Here is a 20,367-nt window from a genome sequence, read left to right as displayed (position 1 = left end):
ATGGAACGAGCCCAATTTTGAAAAATAAATTTTACAATGAAATCATAATAGAGCAGGGAAACAAAGGAATTGGTTGTTAGTTGCAGTTGTATTCTCTACATGCTATTTTAATAAATTTTGGGATATGACAGTTGGTGGTTTACTGTTAGCTCACTCAAAACAAATGAGCGTACAAATGAAAGACTAAGATAGTTCACACTCCCTGCCTTTAGCAACCTGAAGGACAAAATGGAACAATGGAAATGGAGTTACAAAATGGAACAACAGAAATGGAGTTATCCTTGTCCTCTGGACTTTGACATCCAAGCATCTGGGAGACTGAAAAGTCCTACCTCAGCTGAAGAGGACGTGGGGTGGGAATGCTAGAGCAGCAGCAGGAGGATGCCCTGGGGCTGGGATACAGCGCCTGACACAGGGCACAGGGGCACTGGCAGGGGCCCAGAGGGAAGGGATGGACACTGCAGGGCTGACAATCCTGCCATGTTTATGAGCTGTAAGCTCCAGGAAATGTTCCACATAGCCCTCATAGTTCACTGCCTTCAGACTTCAACGCACACGGGCGCACACTCACACCATCCCTTCTTAAATTTCCTTTGAGGTTTCCATGCACTGCTATTTTCCCCACAGGAGCTGCTTCTCCCCACAGGCTCTGTGCTGCACTATGTTCTGCTCTGCCATCCATAGAGGCCAAGTTGCATGCACTGGGCACAGTTTTGTCACTGCTTTGGGGAGACCGTGGAGTGAGATGTACAATATTGACCAAGTGGTCTCACTGAAGTTATCGCTGATCTAAAAGATAAGATAAGGAGTTCATTACGTATTCCCTGCTCTCACAGAAAGCACCATTTCCAGGTCCAATGGGTCACTTATCACCTCCTTTGAGGCCTATAGCAGCCCTTGTAATAAGATTAACAAAACGAGATCTCAGCGTTGAATAAATAGTTAGCTTGGGTAAAACAAAAAAAAAAAAAAAAAAAAAATATATATATATATATATAAATTCCAGAATATAACTGCTTTTGACTCTGAGGAGGCAGAACATAGGTCTGTTAACTGAGCCTAAGAACAAAATGAGAAGTCCCTTGTAAATCTGGATTTATACACACATGAACACGTGTGTGTAGATACATAAATGTATGTGTCCACATGTACCTATCTTTCTTACATACATTTATTATATATTGTATTCAAGCCCTAACTGTGCAAAGAGAATGTGATCCATCCTTGAGCCTTTTTTTTCCCTGTGCCCTGTTGTCCAGATGTAAGCTGTGAAATACATCCAAGTTCCTTAGAACGGGGAGTGTCGAGCCAGGCAGTTCAGGCTGAGCTGTTCCAGTTATCACTCCATTGAAAACGAAAAACAAATTCAAATAACAGAGGCTGTGTTTGATTCTGGATCTTTCTGGGTTTTCTTTCTCTAGTTCCCACCCCCACAGTCTCACCTCTCTCCTACCCTTCCCTACTTACCATAAAGTTATGATGCCCTTTGCTATAATAATGAATGGAATTCCCAGATTATTATTTTAGGGGCTTAACCAATTCTCAGTGGTTTTCATGTGTTTAGCACTTATACAAAGAGGCTTTTTCATATGTCTTTCTGCAAATATACAAATAGGCTTGGAGTCAGTATCCATTTTAATAGTTTCACCAGATAGTCACATTTATTTTCAGAGATTTTTTTTTTCCTCATTGCATTTTTGCATCACTCTGCAATGCAGCTGTACTACACATCCAACTACAGACCTGGACCTGGCACCAGCAGGCAGAATATCTCCATCCTTAAAGTAATGTTTTTATACAAAGATTTATACCTGCACAATGCTCATTGCATAAAACTCTAAATGGATATAAGAGCAAGACTGTTGGAACCTCTCCTCCTCTTCTGTGTGTTATTTATTTCCAAGTAATCTCAGCTGAGAGCTGTCACGATAGCCAATTTTATATTGGACATTTTTCCCAATACAGATGTGCAGCTATTTGCCTTTTCTTTACCTCTCTGTAAATGCCACATGGACAGAAATCATTGAGTCACCAGATCATACATTTATTTTTCTGATATATTATGCTGTTTGATGTCATGTTGACATGTAATTGATGTTGGTTTTGCTTTTTTTTGGTCTTTGCTTTGTTTCTTGGTTTCAATAAAAAGAGAATTTAAAAAAGGCTGTAGAGTGATGACTTAAGGCACTGACAGACATGAACATAGTATGCATCTCTTTTATGATGTGCTGCTGAGTAAATGGGTATATTTCTAGCTTTAGATAACATATAGGAGACCTCTGAATTTTTACTGTATAGTGAAGTATTTGTACAAGCCTAGCCTATAACCTCAAAAGAACTCCTTTCACTCACAAGAAGTACATACAGAACGTGTTTTCAATAAGGGCTTAACCCATGATTTAAGAGTCAATAAAGAAAGATTTTCCATAAAGAAATGGGAAAGCAACAATAGAAATAAAATACAACATACCAAAGATTAAATATGCTCCATCAGCACAACAGTGTCTTTGTACAGTAAAGAGCAGAAGGGGATGATTAATAGTAAAATGGTATATATGTCAAAAGAAAAATAAATGCAATTTAGACAAAGTACACACTTATTAACAGAGAACATCATTTACAGTTATTCAGATGGGAGGAAGGCAAGGATGAAACTAGCAGAGAATCTATTTCACAACGTGAAGTCACATTCATCTTGGTTCAGGCTTCCCCCCCTCTACAGCTGCAAAATAAAAATACTGGTGAAATCCTTGCTGATATAAAATTAATGCCTAAGTACCCAGCAACTTCAGCAGAATCAGGACTTCACTCAAGATATTTTAAGGTGCAGCTTTACTAGGCAGGCCTCGTGGATCACCAGTGGGAATGGGGGCACACTTCCCCCTGGTTCCCACTGCAGTCACCACCAGCTCCAACAGCCTTGGCACCAGAGCTTCCTAAAGGGGACCCGAGGCTGTGGAGTGCTTCCCACCCATCCTCCTTCTGAATGGTCAATAACAGGGGCAAGAGATGCCTGGGGCTCTCCCAGGTGCCTTTACCAGGCACTGGATTTTGGGACATGGGGAAGAAAGCAGGGATGGAGGCACTTTAAACAAGCCAAGAGACCTGGTTAAGCTTAAACCAGTGAAAGACAGATTAAGGTGACTGATGGACCAAATGTCTGCCCAGCACCTACCAGAAAGTTGTCACCTGAGACCAACTGAAAGGTTGAACAGGAATTAGCCCAGCATGGCAATATACTGTGAGAAGATTTTGGGAATGTCTCCTCTAGAGTTTCCAGCAAGTTCATGAAAACAACCGATGCAAACTTAGTATTTCAAACATCCCAAGTTTTGAGCTAGAAAGATAGAAATATGCTATCAGCTCGTAACACTCTCTGCAGAACCACAGGGCCCCCTGAAGGTGCCCCAGCAGTGTGCCAGTCCAGCCTGTTTGTGGAAAACACCTTCCACAATGAAATGCCATTACCACTAAATATATTAAAAATGGGAAAGTACAAAACAGAAAGAAAATGACCATTTTATTCTGCATGCAGAAAACACTCTATAGGAGATCTCCATAAACTCTGCCCACAGTGCTCTAATATTTCCAAATAAACCAACACAAAATAAATATGTTATTACAAGGCAGGGAAGAAAGGTAAATTTTAAATGAAGAATAAAGTTTGGAGAAGTTGCAAATGAAAAGACAACAAATTTTAAAACATAAATTTTTGTTCCATATTAATTCTAGAAATTTCTACCACTGCTACTTTGTGTACATAGTTACCCACAAAATGGGAAAGAGAAACAGAAGGGTTATAACTCCCCCAATAATTACCTGGGAAAGAGCCTGACTCTCCTGATATATGGTCTCAATAGAAACCAGACATGGAATTAAAGCCTATATTTCTTAATATGCGTGGGTTTAGAGCACATGAGACAGAAACATGGTCAAAGTGGTAGATCTGAAATATACTTCTCAAAACACCCGTTCTCAGAGCTCCTTTTCAACTACCTCTCTCAAAATCGTAAGATGTCCCAAAAATATTTTGATTATTGTCTAATTTTTTCTGTGTGACCCTTGCAGAAATGATTCTTTGCAACTCTGGCAAGTTTCTTTCTCTACCACTTTTGTGAAATGAATGACTCCTTCGATTTGCAAGGAAGTTCTCAGGCTCTCTGCATTATAGGACTATTATTATCAGAACTCATTGAGCTCTTGCTGTGTTCACAGATTTAAATCTGAAAGCCAGAAATTATAAACATATACCTCATTCAAGATAGAACACGCAAGCACACATTATACAAATTATTTCTGTAGTGTACATTATAGCTACAAAAAGAATGACATCAGAAAACTTTATTAGCATCAGACAAGAGCCTCAAATCCTAAAATCAGCTCACACAATTTCTCTTTTTCTAAACTCCCTTTGATTTTTTGCCTATTAAAGCCAATTGCTATACAAGTTAATGCTTGATGCTCTTGAAGTCACACAGAAATTTACCCATCATGTTACCCTGATATAACATTCTATATAGCAGTTCAATGGAACACCACAGACACCACATATTTGTTGCCCAAATTGCCTGCCATCCTATCATTTTAATCCCAGTTATCAATGGTCTTCATGATTTTATACTTTTTGAAAACAGGTATTTCTGCACCTTCTAACTTGAAGGTTGCCTGCATTGCAGGACATGAATGGAAACATTTAAACAGAAATGCTCCAATGTATTCCCAGCAAGGAAAAAAAAATCACCAGAAAGTTAATAGAACTTGAAACTTCACTGAGCATTCCCACTTTCTAAGATTTTAGGTGTAAAACAGCACTGTATCAACAAGGCCAAGAAATTCTCTCTATGAATGAAAGAGTTGGAATACATGAACAGGTGAAGGAAATACATAAGAATGAAAGGTATAAAAGGAGAGAAAACTGTAATTACATCATGAACAAAGTCAATAAAGAAGTAACTCCCTATCCTTCCTTCAAAATCCCAGAGTAGTATATAAATTATTTGCAACATTATTATCACCACAATACACGTTTTATTACCAATCCATTCCCTGTAATTCTAAGAACTATGAAGTAAATTGTGATTCCCACAAAAGCATGCATCTAAATTACACACAATAGTCTCACTACAGAGTATCCAGGCCTTTAGGAAAGTTCCGAGGAGGTGATCTGATTTCAATCCTGTCATACTTTTAAGCAAATGTAGATTGACTTAAAGTAAACATTGCAGGAGGGAGCTCATGCTCTAGGCTTCACCAAGCAATCAGCAAGGCATCTGACACGCTACAGAAAACCTGCAAAATCCAGCAAATAAATCTTGTAACACCCATTCAGTGCCCTACGAAGCACACAGTGGGGAGCTGACATATTATTAACTGACTGTAATTTTCACAAACTGTAACATACTAAGAGCTTTATGACATACATGTGGTGAAATATGTTTTTATCTATTATAAATGCCCCTGTTTTCAAAGCACATTAATCAAGATGCTTCAAATAAATCATTGGGGCATGTTTGGTTTTAAGTTAGGAGCATCAAAAATACTAAATATTACAGTAAGAAGGTATGAGAAAAATCTCCATCTCATGACTTCACTCTAAGAAAATCACAAGCTTTTGATGATGCAGTAGTTATGTGTAAAACAACAAAGGGACTGAATTGAGCAACAGAGAAGATAAACTTGGAACAGGCAATTGTCACAAAGAGGTGCTTCCCTTGAGTGTGGGGTTTTCAACTGCACTATATTTTTATACAAACTTGCTTAAACTCTCCTCTTCAATGAAAGTAAATCCACAAGGGACAATGCAGGTTCCAAGGAAGCTCTAATGCCATCCAGAGGGAAATAATTGAAGATGATATGACACAGACATCAACTCTCAGCCAAAGCATCTTCCCTTCTGCCTTGGTGAGGATTTATACAACTGTACAGAGACAAACCTCACCTGTCTCTCTCAGGAACAGCAGAAAGCACTCCTGCAAGTGACAGATCACTGGCTTTTGAAGCCTTACATTGTTCTGCCACACACAGGAATAACTTGAGGTCCCAGAGGTTCATAGAAGAAAATGGAACCTTGCCAACTCTCATTACTGCCTGCCAACCTGTGGATAATCTTCTTGTACTGTACTTCATCTGATACTTTCACATTTACAGCCCTTTACAATACTCAGCAGTTTCTATTTAAATAGAAGTAGACAAGATTAAAAAAATAAACCTAAAGTAGAAAATACAGGCTAGATGTGAAAACTGAGAGCATTTTCCTCACTATTGTCCATTATTCTTTAATGTATCATTCTCTTTCTGCATGTAGGCCAAAAAAATAAATCCAATGTAAACACAAAAGGCAAATACCTTTTGAAGGCCAAGCAAATATTTGAAAAGCAAAAAAGAGATTCTGCTTTTATCTCCAGATCACCCTACAATTTAATGGTTAGTGGAGGAGGGGGTTCTTTTCTCCTTTCTTTCTTCTTTTTCTCTTTAGTTCAGGGAATGCAGCAGGGGCAGGTCCACACCTCATATCTCACAGAATGGCTATCAACCTATAAACCAGAATAATAGGATAACAAAGGTTGGGTAGCTATGCCATGTTTGTAATAGAGGGAAAAATTGGCACTATCCAGAGCCATAAGGCAAAAAAACAATGTATTAAAAGTCTTGATCCAGTATTATTCCTAAATTATGAAAATTACATGCCTGACCTTGTAATCTGATGTCTAAGTTATGAGCAAAGTGCAGGTGCCTGGATGAAGCTTAATGGTCTTTATGAGGTTTCATGAAATTAAATTATAACCACTCCATGGACTTGAGAGAGCGACTTGTGTCTTCAGCCATAACAATGGTACTAAATAGAACTGAAGAGAAAAAAGGAAAGATTATCTGCAAACTAAAATGGTAAAGCCAGCAAAACATTACCAGTGAGTCCACAATCACCTAGCAGGAAGAGCAAATGACTGACAGTTTTCCAAAAAGTTTTTAGGTGGGTATAAATCTGTTAATTTATACCCAAAATGGAACAAAACCCACTTTTTTTTTTTGGAACCTTATTACTAGCTGATGATTCTGAGGTCACCACAGAACACAAATGTACAGCAGTTCAATAATGGTACTCTCAGGCCAATAGCAAATCTCTACCAATCACACAAAAATCCCAGAAATTCCACAAAAACTGTGTATCACATAATGAGAATCAGTGCTTTCTTAAATTGTATGTAAAAAAATCTCTAAATTATCATTAAAATAAAGCCATCAGTGGTAATGTTATTTAAAAAAATGGTGCAACTTTTGGGGTTAATCACTTGTCCACTAACTTCAAGAATGAAGGAAAACATTTCATATGGGTTCAAGCTGTAAAGTACATGTACCTTATTATCTTTTACAGGACAGAAAAGTGATAAACACTTCTTATAATTAAAGAAGTCTGATCAGCAAAGCAGGATGAATACTAGAAAACAGAATTAATACTTGCTTAATCTTGTAAGAAACAAAGCTATTAAAAAACCCTATTTTCCAGCAAACACAAAAAATCTAATTAGGCATCTGAAAGCTATTTTGATTAGGTTAATTTTCAGTTTTCACAATATAATATCATATTAGAAGATGATGGTATTCTACAGAGGACAGTAACAGAAACAATGAGAAAAGGAATTATGTTCCAGACAGCTACATCAATTAGGAGACACAAGCCCTCCATAGACTACTACAGATATTGCCACAAACGTACTTTTTAAAGATTTTTTTCCTGAACTCTTCCTTAAAAAAGAAATATTTAAAATATTTTTTTTAATTGGCAAAGATATCAATAATATCTCTATAATCCCTAAACACCACTTTAATAGTATCTTAGCTAATAATTAAACACGTACAATGTCCAATGCTCTATCTGTTTAATTATAGAAATCCTGCAAGTGCAAGGTAGAACACAGGGATGGCCACGCTAAAACTGACCCATGCATAACACAAATAAAACTCCTACAAATGGCCTGGAAGAATCATCAGCACTCTCAAGTACTCCTGATATTATCAAGTAATTCTCAAAAATTTTTGCTGATAGTGTATTAGTTCTCTAGATTCTAGATTGTCATCTCTGTAAGTAGAATTACATGGAAGACAGTATTTTTTAGGAAGTGTGAAGCTTTGTTTGCATATTAGTATGAAAATCCCACAGGGTATTACTGTGCACTTGTACATTGATGACCATTAGATGCACATATATGTTTAGCTATGTATTTGCATATGTAGAATGCATATAAATAATGGATGAAAGGGACTTGTATCCATGTGTTATGTATTGGTGTGCATGCTTATGTACACAGATACATAAATATGGAGGTAAAAGTTCTCTACCCTGCATATAATTATATGCTGTTGTTGTTCAGACTGACACACCTATACATAATATGGATGGAATTCACTATGCTAATTGTTAGTATTGAGAACTACAGTAATTGATATAATGCTCGCTCACAAATTTTCTAAAGCAGGGATCTCTTCCCACTCTGGTTCTAAAAACAATATTACAGATTCACAAAGCTATAATTTTTTAATAACAATTATTTTTTCTTTCAATTGCCACTGTATGATTTAGTCTCTAGATTTGGTTGGTATCAGTCAACCCATTTGGTGAATTTTAACAATTTTTGAAGAGGTATTTTACCATACTAGGACATTTTTTATACTAAAATGGTTGCTTCACTGCTGGAGCTAAGGAAGTAAAATCAGATCACCCTTGATAAATTAAAATTTCTTAAACTTATATGTTCATCTGTGACCTAAGGCATGTTGATTGTACCCTTAAAAGATAATGAATGGTATGATAGGGGAAAAAAAACATTTATAAAAAGGCTCAATAATTTATTTGCTGGTATCCAGCTTTCTTTCTAATTTATTCCCTGAAAACTTCAGTTTTAGGAAAATGCTAAAGTGACATTTCTCATGCAATGCAGAAATTATTAGTGATACTAGTAGATGAAGTAGTCACTTTTATTCATTACTCTCTCTGAGAGAAAGCAAAAGAAAAAGAAAACAAAACAGCCCACAGCAGAGAGCAGGAGACAGAGGAGCCAGTGACTCTGGATTCCATGTCACAGCTGTAGGGTGCAGAGGAGAATAACCCTAATGAAGTCCCTATACTATCTTTAGAACTATATCAGTACAGCTCAAAGCAGACTCTGATCCTCCCTGAAACACAAAGCTGCTATTACTGATTATTGTTTTAGTTGACTTCGACATCAATTCCAAAACTTAGCTCTTTCTTTGCAATAGGAAGTCCAGGCAAGTATGCACTGAATGCCTAGATCTGAACCCTGACAAGCCAGGGAGGCTTATTATTCTGCTGCTTATAACACAGCAGCTCCCTTCCTAATAGGCATTTAGAACAAAACAATGTTTCTCTCCTGCAGGCTTTTATTTGGCCTTTAGATTAAACAACGCTCTGGGTTAGTAATCAGGTTTACCAGACAGTTGCCACGGGGTCACCAGCAGCTACTTTGTTTTCCCTCAGCACTGTGCTCTCTAAGGTGGTGAGAGTGTTAAACACACTACAGCTGATGGGAAAAGTAGAAGGATGAACCAACAGCGTCCTAAAAATTATTTTTCCAAAGGCAAAGCAGTCTATTGAAAAATCACAGACAAGAGAGATTCAGTATAAACACTAGTAAACCATATGCATTACCTCAATAAATGCTAAAGGCCTACATTGAAGGCAAGAACAAGGACATTTGATATTTAGCTCACATTTTTCATGCAAAAAGCGGGGTGTATGCTTGTACATGTGTCTTTTTAAAATCCAAGTTAATATGGAGGTAGAACAATTCTTTAAATTGAAACTAGACAAGCACAGTCCTGATGAAAACTTTGCTTTGAAAAAAAAAGAGCATAAACAATTAAGATCTGGCTACTGCAATGCTCCCTGAGGTTTAAACACATGTAAAATGCCAGGAAACTTGCACATGAGCATAAACTATTAGACAGCAGACAAACTGTTAGATATTTTTTACTTGATCCATTCCTGTTCAGAGGCAGAAAGGCCAAAAGGATGTGCAGCTGAAGCGCCCAGCTTTGGCCTTCTCCCAGCACCACAGAGTTTGCTTGCTTGACCTACTGAAGCAGAAAGTGCCCTGAAAAATCTCCACTTTGTTCTGAACACCCCTGTTTGCCTCCAACACTGAACACCTGCACATCACAACCTCATCAGTAAGGTCTGTAAAGAGACTCATTTGTGGGAAAACACTCAGTCTGCTGTCCTTTGGCTCTCACAAACTTGGGTGATTACAGTTAAAGTAAATTTGCTGTGGGTTTTGTCTTGGTTGCTTGTTTTGGTGTGTGTTTTTTACTACCATTAAAACATTTGGCCTAAAGACCACAGAATAATTAATAACTACACCAACACTGATTTGGAATTGGAAAGAAATGCCAGCAGACTTTCCTCTGGCATCTATAAAAATGCACCCAAAACCTGTAGTAGTAAAGACAGGGGATTACATTTTACAGTTCTATGGATGTTATGTGCTATCATTGACTACAGCCACAGAACTCTAGTCAGAAGGTGAAAAATGACACGTGTTGGATTGCTCCAGGATTTAGTAGCTGAAAATAAAGTGTTTTTGAGAATACGCTGCTTCATGAGTATGTCTTTTTAAAAAACTACTGGACTATGCTGGGTGTAATAAGGAACACATGTAACTCCTACTTCAGATCAGGAAAAAAAAAGGAAAGAAAATGTTTTCCTTTAGCAGCATGTGATTCAATTAACTCTTTAAGCTCTCCTCTTTTTGCAGCTGTTGAAAATACAATTATTTTCCAAAAGACAGCAAAAATGATAGCCCCCAAAGATAAAATGAAGTCTTATATGATTTTCCTCTGTTATCAGACATGGATCAAGCGCTAATAAACACCTATATATCTAAACAGCTTTTTTGAAACACATGGAACATTACAGAGTTTGCAGAAAGCAAAACCCACAGGACACTAGGCCTGTTTTATTCTGATATTTAAGTTGGGTAAGTTCAATTTTTTTTTTCAGCCCTAGCATTTTGCAATTTATTTTCTTCTCTTTAATATCTTGTAGAGATAGACACCTGTATGCAAAGCCACAAAAATGCCCTGAATTTGTCCTTTTTCCATGACACAACTTCTACATAATTTTATATCTGACCACTTTATGCTGCAGATGCTCTGTAAGGACTCTGTAAAAGCTGGAGTTGCTCTTGAGCTCTTTTGGTAACATCACAGCCTGAAGCAAGGCTAAGCACCACCTGCACCATATTTATCTACTTGTTTATGGAAGACTTTCCCCCTCATTGTGTGGATAACTGACCTTAGCCATAGCTAATAAGACATGAGCTTCCTTGAACTATGCAGCTTTACACTGAATCTTATAAAACACCTCAGTGTTATCCATATAGCTTCACTGAGCTCCTAATGACCTGAAACACATTCTTCTCTCCAGTACTGTCACCACAGACAAGGTGTGGTCCAAGAAACAAAAATAACCTGGCCCAAACTTTGCTTTGGCCATCTGTTTGTGTAGACAAGCTTCTTCCTGGCTACTATCAGGTTGCTATAAAGTAGAGAATCAAGCAACATATAGATATTTATGCTCCACCCTCGGCACCATCTCAGGGTGCTGCACCAACCATGTCATGGCAAGAATGGCTTGCTTGCTGCAGGCTAACAGCTTCTGCAGCCTTCCCTGAGTGCAGCTGTGTTTCCAGATGTCTGTCTAGTTAGTCAGGGACCTCTGGAGCTTCATCTCTCCTCGACATTATGCCTTTAAACAGGTTGGGATCTACACAGTCTGCATTGAAGAAAATACAATTTTACTTAACATGAACACCCTGCTCAGTCAAACTAGTTCCAGTAAATCAGATGATGTTCTTATCAACCTATTCCAGACATGTCTAACTTTTTTGGTTGGGTTTTTTTTCCTCCTCTTTTTTTCCTGTAATACACAACTGAGAACAGGAACTGGCACAAAAGCAGTGGTGCCAGCTAAACTGCCTTGTAGGGGGACATTTTTCCCAAGTTACACTATTGTGTTGTTGAAACAAGTCACTGGAAAGGACACAAAAACCCCAGTTTCTGCTTGATATCTTTTGTTTCTATCTTTTACTTAAGAACATTACTTTTATTCCAGTTGATATAAATAATAATAATTAAAATAACAGCTAATTTACACTGGTTTATAGCTGAGGGGGATCAAGACTGTTTCTGTTCATTTGCTGGTAGTGTTTGATGATTTAGGATTCTGTCAATAAGCTAATGCTTACAATTAATTTTAAAATGAACCAGTTGAACCAGTACAGTGCTAGAGCTCAAGTTTCATCTACATATATACATGAAATACAATAAATCCTGAAGTACTACTTCAAAATCCAACCAATTTGTCTAATTTGTGGGTTAGTACACACATAAGTAATATAATCACCTTAATCATTCCAAATAAGCACACAGAGAGTTTCATTTTGTGTTTTACTTTTTCCCCAACAGCTCTATACTAGTTGTTCCTGATGATGTTCCAAGCAGAGCATTCCTAAGAGTCACTCGTGCAGGAAAACAGTTGAGCTAAACTCAAGTTGCCAGCTCTTTTCTAATTTTAAGTTTAGCTCTCCCATTCTGAAGGAAGCACTCCTCTCCAATACTAGTTAAAAGAGCTTATCTAATTTAACTTTCATTTTTTCCTTAAACATCTGGGAAATTTCATTTCTCTAATCAGTTTCTTACTTTCCTCCACTAATTACAATCTTGTTTTTTCTACGTATATCATTTCCTGTGTGATAATTTTTTCATCATTGGGTTTCTTGCTCTTTATATATTTCCTAGATGCCGATGATCAAACTCGGAAAATGCAGCTTATTTACGTTGTCCCCGTTCTTCCTTAAAATACTCAGCTAAAACGTGCCTCCGGAAGCTATTTGCCTCTATGTATATCTGAACATTTAGCATGGCTCCCAAAACGCCCTGATATTTGTTGCCCTGACAGCTCAGTCATCAGCAAATTCTAGGACTTTAGTTTACTCTAACGTGGTGAGACGCTCTTCAGAGGACTTGGCCACCAGCTGTCCCTGTGCTCAGGAGGCCAAAGTCACACGCGATAAAATGACGCTGTCAGACAAACGCCACTTCTCCCTTTCACTTTCCCACTGCCTCTTCTTCCTTTCTCTTTCTCCTTTGCCTTAGGCCATATCTTATTCCCATTCCCAAAATTAGAAGGTCTCTTCTTCCTTTCTCTAGGGGTCATGAAAAGTTACCCCATAGAACTACATTGCTAGAGGGGCTCAGCCTTTAAATTTGGAATACTTTAGGTTTTATCCATGTTTTCCCTCTTGCATCACCACAATCCCTTTGAGACAGCTTTCAGGCCATTTCATACATAACAGGCTAAAATCTGGACTCTCCTTCACCAAGGCAGATACTGCAGTCACATCGTGTACATACTGAATTTCATTCTACAAGCAAATCAGGATTTTTTTAAGTGCTACTAATTGAAGTAACAGCACAGAACTAGGAAAAGTTATCGAATGCTGAAGATAGACTTCCTAGTTTCCACAGAACTAGACTATCATCTAACACTTTTACACAGCTCCTATAATAAGCTAAATAGTAAAGACTACATTGAAAAACATAAATGTTTATCATATCTATATATTAGTATCAGGGGCAGAAATTTAAAAGTTTTCCCAAGAGAGGGCTTTAAGCTTTTTAAAAGAATTACCAAAAATTATGAGATTGTCTTCAACTAACCTAATCGTTTCATTTGCATTTCTCTGTATAAACACAGTGGAATGTTTACCAAACATCCATTTTCTTCTAACCCCAGATCATAGATTTTTGAAACCCCACCAAAAAAAAACAAAAACTTTTAACAAACAGAAATGCGTTCACAATACCAAAACAAACATAAATAAATAATTCCTACAGTGTGAAAACTGAAATCTAATAACTCTGAATGAAAGAGCTCTGCAACATAAAGGTTCCTGTAAACCCCCACAATATGTCCAAGCATGACCAAAGACAGACTTACATAATCTATTAGCTTGCAATTGCAAAGGACTCCTCAGGTTTTGTAATCAGTTCTCACCCTTAACCGCAAACCAGGAAAGAATTGTAATGATATTTCACAGCTACATACATTGCGTAGCTCAGAAATATGGCTTAGAAATGTATTTTCTTACCAAAGTTAAACACAAGTTTAATTTCTTTCATTCATTTGAGGAAACTGAGGATCAACATATGCTGTTTCACATGCTGATACTTTAAGTAAAATAACAAAGATTCTTTTAAAAACTAAACTCTCTTATAATGAAAAGCAGAAAGAAAAGATTTTGTTCCTTTGAGAAGATGATTAGCTTACCTGGTTTTGCCATTCCACACCGACAGCCCGAACAATATTATCAGCTCTTCAGGTACTAATTCTTGCTAACTGGAAGGATATTTTCTCTCTTGCTGGATTAATAATCAACTTTCCTGATAGTTCATTTGTAATTCTCTGCTGGTTAACCCTTTGCAGGGCTCCCATTCTGAATGAAGCAGCCTACACTCCTCGGCTCATTGTAATACAAAAATAACAAAACATAGGCTAGCAAATAAATGAGAACTAAAGAGCAAACTAAAGAGAAAAATTAAGAATATATTACCTTAAAAAACTAAAAGCTTACAAGCACTTAAAACAAGACTTCCTTTCTCTGAAAGACTATGATTACTTAACCTAGTTGCTGGTAAAACAATGCATCAACAACCTGAGAGCTGTAAAGTCCAATGGCTCATACGACTGCAGGCTCCCAGGAAGCCACAGCTCGACCTCTCATCTTCAGCCAGCCAGCAAGTATGACACATGCCTGCCTAATTCTGAAAATAACATCTTTTATTAGTGAATAGTGTGCTGAGAAATTGCCACAGTTATCAGTTTGTGCAAGGCCACCCATCTGTGTTGTCAGAAAGCAAGAGCAAGACTGGCCAGGAGTAAAAATGAGATAAGAGAGGCCCAGAATAGCCAAAAAAGGGGAGTTCAAATGAGGTCAGAACAGTTTAAGATGGGATACCTAAAAAATATATATCATTTTTATTTTCAAGTGTAACAGTAGTAAATGACATATATGTTATCCATTTCATAAAAATTCAATTCAGCTCTGACAGCTCTGTTGTGAAATAAGTAAAAATATTCTAAAACAAACCAGGTAAAAGAGTTCAGAGATCTCATATAAGAATGTGGAGCATTCTGGAAATGCTCACCTAAAGAAATTAGTCTTTAGGAGATAATGTGATGGACTTTGGGAGGTGCTTTAGTTATGGACAGAGGTAAGAGGAAAAGAAAAATAAACTTGTTGCATGGATGACTAAGGCATAATACTACAAAAATAGGGAAATAATAAGAAAGGGGGAAAAATGTCTTTCTGAAAAACAGTAAATTGGAGGTTTGGATGCTCTTGGAAAACTATAAGAGATGACAGCTCTATTCACTAACAGAAATGCTTTCCTTATGAACTCTGCTATAGCAGTTTTATTAAATAATACGACGGTAGTTCTGTTTTTCCCTTAAAACAAAGACACAGAGTCTCCTAAAGCTTCTGCATAGAGACTTTAAAGATGAGACTTTATCTATTTCCTTTTGCATAAGAGTAGTCCTAGAGCTAATCTATTTTTACACAACTATAGGTCTCTGCTCTCTGTTCAGCAGTACTTAATACATTTTGCTGTAAACTTTCAGCAATATGTGCTGTAGAATTTATGATAAAATGCTGTAAAGTTTTGAAGCTAATTTATTTCATATTTATAGCTAATTTTATTCTGTGTTTGAAGGAAAGCCTTTTAGGAACGCCAATAATGTGAGAAAGCTACAAAACTAAATTTATTGTTAAGTATCACATCAGTGGTACTCCTGGGGACTCCTCTTCATGGGAAGAAAGCTTAAACAACATTTTCTAACACATTGGATTGCTTCCCAGAGATGTGATGGCCTACAGAGGCAGTGCTGAACAAAGCAGGCTGAAATAGTAAGTCTGTAAACAACCCTCTTCAGAGGATGGTCACAAATAAGTGCAACTTTGTTTAATAAAGGCGAATAATAGTTATCTTTTGTTCTGTAGTAGGTGCATTATCTTTCTCTCCTGTTCCACCTGACTAAACTGGTAGTATCTTTTCTATCACCTGACTGAGTAGTTGGCTGGAAATAATGGGACCAAACAATCCACTATTGTTACAAGAGACAATGACCTTTCATGTCCTTGGAGCTCGCCGTGACCTTTCATCTTTCCTATCCTCCAATGGTCTCCTCTAACAACTAAAACTGCACCCTGTTAGGCTGAATTCCAGATTGTCATAAAAAGCCCCTTCCTTTCGAAACAAAACCAATTTTTACACCAAGGTGGTGGAGAAACACAGGTCCATTGTTCCCGCACAGATGGAAGTTAGAGTTACTAAGGCAACAGCTCTAATCCCTCTTTTTACCACCTTTTTCACATCATTGGCCTATCAAGTGTGCTACCTTTTAACTCATAAGCTCAAAAGCTGGTAGTCTAACTGACTGCCCTAATTAGCTACGATTTTCACAGTACAGACAACATGATGAGCTAATCGAAATTTGCAAAATAATGACGTACCTCCAGCAAATATTCCTCCTCCTGAGGCCCAGTCTTAGAATAACAATAATGAGACCATTATTAGAGGAGGGCATTAAAATGCTGCACTGCTGCTAAACAGAGAACTTAATTGTTCTGGTCTTGTCCATTGAATCAACAACCTATTGTTGTGGACTTGAAAAATAAAGGACTGGAGAATGGGTGCCATAATGATTGGTCTGTGCTGCCATACCAGCACTCTGTAGAATTGTTTTCCTTTTGAAACCCTTGATGGACTAGTAGTTTTGTTTAAAAGTAATATAAAAGCCAATTGTCTGGATAAAAAGTCCTATTTATTGAAATCTTTAGAAGCAGTTGCATGGATTTGTTCATGACCCCCAAGATAAAAACATAGGGACCATAATAATGCTATTTGTGGCGACCACTGCCTGTAGTGACACTGCTTGTAGATAACGCTGTCCTGTCTGGCTACTGCAAAAGGAAGGAAGGCATTTCCTTTGCAGACAGAAATCACGGCAGAAGGTCAAATAGTGGACAGACCCAATTAATCTGTAAAAATGAGGATGTTTTATTAAAAAAAAAAAAAAGGCCAAATAAGTTTGCTCATTTACAATTCAGGGTTTAGGATAAACTGATAACGGTGTCTCTGATCAGTCACAACACAGGGCTCCTTTTTTGCTAATTAGTCTTTAGATATTAAAAATTACAGACCTTATTTTTTTCTTCACCTCTATAGAGTTATACCCTAAATTTTGTCCTTGGGAAACTGAATAATATGCACCTTGAGATGCAGTGGCTGAATTGATGCAAATTGTAGCTTACTGTTAGCTTTGGATAGTCTTTATTTAAATCTGGGACTGGGAAGAAGAAACATCTAAAATCTCTGACATGCCTTTTAATCTTGGGGGATTTTTAATTTTTTAGAAACAAGAAACTACAGTTTTTCACAAATGTTTAAAACAAACATGATCTAGAGAAAAAATACTCTCCCAAATCAAAAAATCATAGTTTTATTACCTAAAAGCATTGTTTATTAACACTATCCCGGATTCCTTTCTTTGCTTTTACTGCAATAGGACAGTTGAAAACATAAGCAACAATAGATTTACACTCTGGAATGCAAACTAAAATCAACTCTTATTGGATTTTTAGAGTTACGCCTCTTAATGCACCTTTCTACACACAAATCGCTCAAAAATAAGGTATGACTCTGGATGAATATAAACAATGAAAAACTCTAAAATTTGGGCTTGCAAGAATTTCCATTGACAATTTGCTATTGATTTTAATGGGAAAAAGTTTAGGGTTTAATTTTTCTCATTCCTATCAACATATTTAAAAATCATATTGAGAAAAATGATTGTGAAAAGGGGGAAAAAGTAGGAGAGGAAAACTTAAAGGCTAACCCAAAAGGTATTTTCAGCATTTTTAGGAACTGTTCATAAAATAAAAAAAATTCTCACATACATTTGCCGAACACCTTTTCTTTAAACTCCTTTCTTTTGTAAATTGAAAAATGCCTAACATAAAGTAGTATTAAATTGTAAATAAGACCTCTTGCTTCATTCAATCCATGCTTTGCTTCATTTATCTTCATCTTGTTAGGCTAAATTAATTAACAATCTCTGTGTTGCACACTTTCTCTTTTCATTACATCAAATAATGGCCTGGATATGGGAGAAAACCCTCACCACAGGGATCTTGAAACACTACCTTGAGGAAGAGTCTCTTACATATGCATTGCTTTAGCAATATTAACTAGTTGGATGTTATGACATTTATTAAATAGATCCTTCAATCCTTCACTGCTGTAAAATAATTGTTCTGATTTTGTGAGAAACAAAAATGTTTTTTTTAAAAAATCAGAGGCTTGCAGATTGTGTTTACTGTTTGTGAGCCACAAGTACTAAAAAAGAAAGAAAATACCTAAATAGCTTTAATCAAATTTTTATTTAATATAAAAAATCTGCAACTTGAATACAATTTCTGGTCAGCCATGTATACAGTCCCAAACATATTAATGTGTCAAATTACTCAAACCAAGTTGCCATATCATCTGTTTGTGAATGTTCTGTATGTAATTAATTGAGTGTCTGAGACAGTTTCATGGGTAAATCTGGTTATTTAGATATTGTAATGGGGAGCAATGTGCTAAACTATTAGGCAAGTTTTCTTCCTTTAACCTACATTATGGCATCTAGAGCAAAAGGACAAAACAGTAAAGCCTTTTTTAATCTCACCCTGATCAAACAACCCTCTTTCTCCAATCACAGCTTTGTGCATGATATCTTTCTGCTAGTGTTTCTTATTTAATTAAAACAGACACTGACAGAAGGACATGGATTAGGACTGTAATGATGCATTTACTTAGATTAATCGGAGGCTCCTTTTGGAGTAATGGCTTAAACAAAGAACAAAAGGAAATTGTTATGAAACAGCCTTTTATCCCAGGCAAAGGTCAAATTATGAGGTTTTTAATTTTGTCAGCCTCTGTTATATTGGACCTTTCTACTGGAACATGAGAAGTGCTTCTCTCCCCTTCGCCCCTGAGCCAAGCCAGTTATTATAATATAGCCATTAAAGCTGCAAATTAAAATGTCTGATTTTAAACCAGGTTGCTTAGCTTTCAAAACCCTCTAATTAGCATGTTGTGCATTGTTGTGAGGGAAAGAAACCTAAAATGCTAATGACCTGCTGCCAGGTGACCACGCTGCTGTGCAAAATAACACAGGCTCATTCAAGGCGTAGCAATACCAATAACACACAGCTCTTATGAATTACCCGGCTCCAGGTCTGCTCTGCACCACACGTGCTTAAAGAAACAAGAGTGCATCCAGCCAGAGATCAGAGTTCAGCAGTCAGCACAAGGGATTGTTGTATGTCAACTGGGAAGAAGCCTGTGCCCATTCAGACACAGAGAGGCAGGAGAAAAACATTTGAAATCGCCATGGGCCAGGTGATAGCTGGGCCAGGCACAGAGAAAAGCACAGAATGGAATATTTTTCCCCTTTCAGGCAGAAGCTACAGATACACTCCTGTATACCTCAAAGCAGACAGCCACAACTTGCTGTGATAAATTCTGCTTTTGTTCTTTGTTCGCACAGGGGCAGCAACACACAACAACACTCCAAACACAGGTATATTTTTGCCCTTTCCCAGTTTACCGTTCATGGCAACAAGTTCATTGAACACACAAAATTAGGTTAGATGATGATATTTTCTTAAAATATGCTACAGGAGAAAGTCTGGTAATGTGTCTTCAAAGACTCAAACCAAACAGAAAACACTTCCTTAAACCTCATGGTAGTTGAGGCTCTAGGTTTTTGAATATGGGATTTTTAGCAAATTTAATTCACATAAAATTTCAAAAGAAAAGAACCCTCACATTCCAGTGACAAAACAAAGCTTTAAGTAACTTCCTTTTTTCTAAACTGCAGAAATATTCATTAGTCTTCTGTGCCACCAAAACTGTACACAGACCCAGTCCTCCTCCTGCCATGCAGTCCACATCTCTGGCAAGCTGAAATGTCACCCAGCACCCAGAGGAGCACAACCTGACACCAACAAAGAAGCAAAGCTTCGCCTCCAGTGCCAACACTGGGCCCAAACAGCAGCAGCAGCAGAGACAGCTGCTCAGCACCACAAATAAAACCATCCTGAAAAGGCCAGAGTCATTAGCAGTCGAGATTAACCCCACTTGACCTGCTTTTTACCAACAGTTGAGGGAAAAACTACTTTCTCTGTAACTTGACATCTTCGCCACAAAGATCGCGGCCCAAGCCCTTCCAGACATACCAGC

General features: G+C 37.3%; 1 protein-coding gene across 15 annotated transcripts in view; it reads right to left on the bottom strand.

The window, feature by feature from the left end:
- SOX6 (SRY-box transcription factor 6) overlaps positions 1-20,367 on the bottom strand; it is a 370,607-nt gene that overhangs the window by 246,947 nt on the left and 103,293 nt on the right. For 10 of the 15 annotated variants that reach the window (XM_071427878.1, XM_071427887.1, XM_071427890.1 and 7 more), the window contains exon 3: positions 14,345-14,838. The exons of 3 other annotated variants lie outside the window; for them this stretch is intronic. The gene's annotated coding sequence lies outside the window, so the exon portion shown is untranslated. The remainder of the gene's footprint in view (positions 1-14,344; positions 14,839-20,367) is intronic. 2 more of the 15 variants (XM_071427880.1, XM_071427884.1) reach the window with 2 other exon arrangements.

Source organism: Agelaius tricolor, unplaced genomic scaffold, assembly GCF_023055355.1.
Source record: "Agelaius tricolor isolate 1412-34295 unplaced genomic scaffold, bAgeTri1.0.p SCAF_5, whole genome shotgun sequence".
Taxonomy (NCBI): Eukaryota; Metazoa; Chordata; class Aves; order Passeriformes; family Icteridae; genus Agelaius; species Agelaius tricolor.
Note: the sequence above shows the minus strand (reverse complement) of the source record. Positions and strands in the feature narration are given on the sequence as shown.